Source organism: Kryptolebias marmoratus, unplaced genomic scaffold, assembly GCF_001649575.2.
Source record: "Kryptolebias marmoratus isolate JLee-2015 unplaced genomic scaffold, ASM164957v2 Scaffold252, whole genome shotgun sequence".
Lineage (NCBI taxonomy): Eukaryota > Metazoa > Chordata > Actinopteri > Cyprinodontiformes > Rivulidae > Kryptolebias > Kryptolebias marmoratus.
Genome location: NW_023665986.1, coordinates 1 through 978, shown reverse-complemented (window position 1 = coordinate 978; position 978 = coordinate 1).

The window sequence follows — 978 nt, the reverse complement described above, 5'->3', positions numbered from 1 at the left end:
AGATAGATAGATAGATAGATAGATAGATAGATAGATAGATAGATAGATAGATAGATAGATAGATAGATAGATAGATAGATAGATAGATAGATAGATAGATAGATAGATAGAAAACATGGCAGTAGTTGCCCAGTTAGAAAATCTAAAAAGTAAAATTAACTATAAATGTTTTTGTTTTACTTGCAGTCAAAATCTATACACATTACATTATAAACCTATTCAAAAACTGTAATCCTGTAGGAGACTTCTTCATTTTAAATTTAATTACAAATATTTATTTAAATATTAATAGTAAATATTTAATAGTTTCTTAAACAAAGTTATCAAAAAAACTTTTATTTAAGCTTCAATGTTAAGTGCTTCTCTTTTTCTTTATGTTTGGCTAACCATATTTTAATTTCTAAAACTCTTATGAGCATTTACTACACTAAATAGATATATATATCATTATTTATACTAAGTGAAAATGGGATTTATTAACTTGTCAGTTGTTAGTATTTATCTCTTGCCTCCATCATCTGTGTGCGTTCTTTTTAACTCACGTTGATGTTGGGGTTGAGGAACTGGGTTCTGGCGTAGCGGGTCAACATGTTGATGATGACCACCTGCCCCCACTCCTCCACGTCGATCAGGAGGTTGCACAGCTTCCTGTAGTTCTTGTGGATGAGGTCGATGCGCTCCGGACAAACCTCCTCAAAGGCCATGACGACGCTTCCTGCCACCAGCTGCAGCACATTTCAAACAATGCAGCATGTAGTAATGTTACTGCCATGTATACTGTCATATGTACTACATTGCCAAAAGTATTCACTCATCATCCATTTTCTTGAATTCAGGTGTTCCAATCCCTTCCACGGCCACAGGTCTATAAAATCAAGCACCTTGGCATGCAGACTGCTTCTACAACCATTTGTAAAAGAATGGGTCGCTCTCAGGAGCTCAGTGAATTCCAGCGTGGTACCGTGATAAGATGTTACC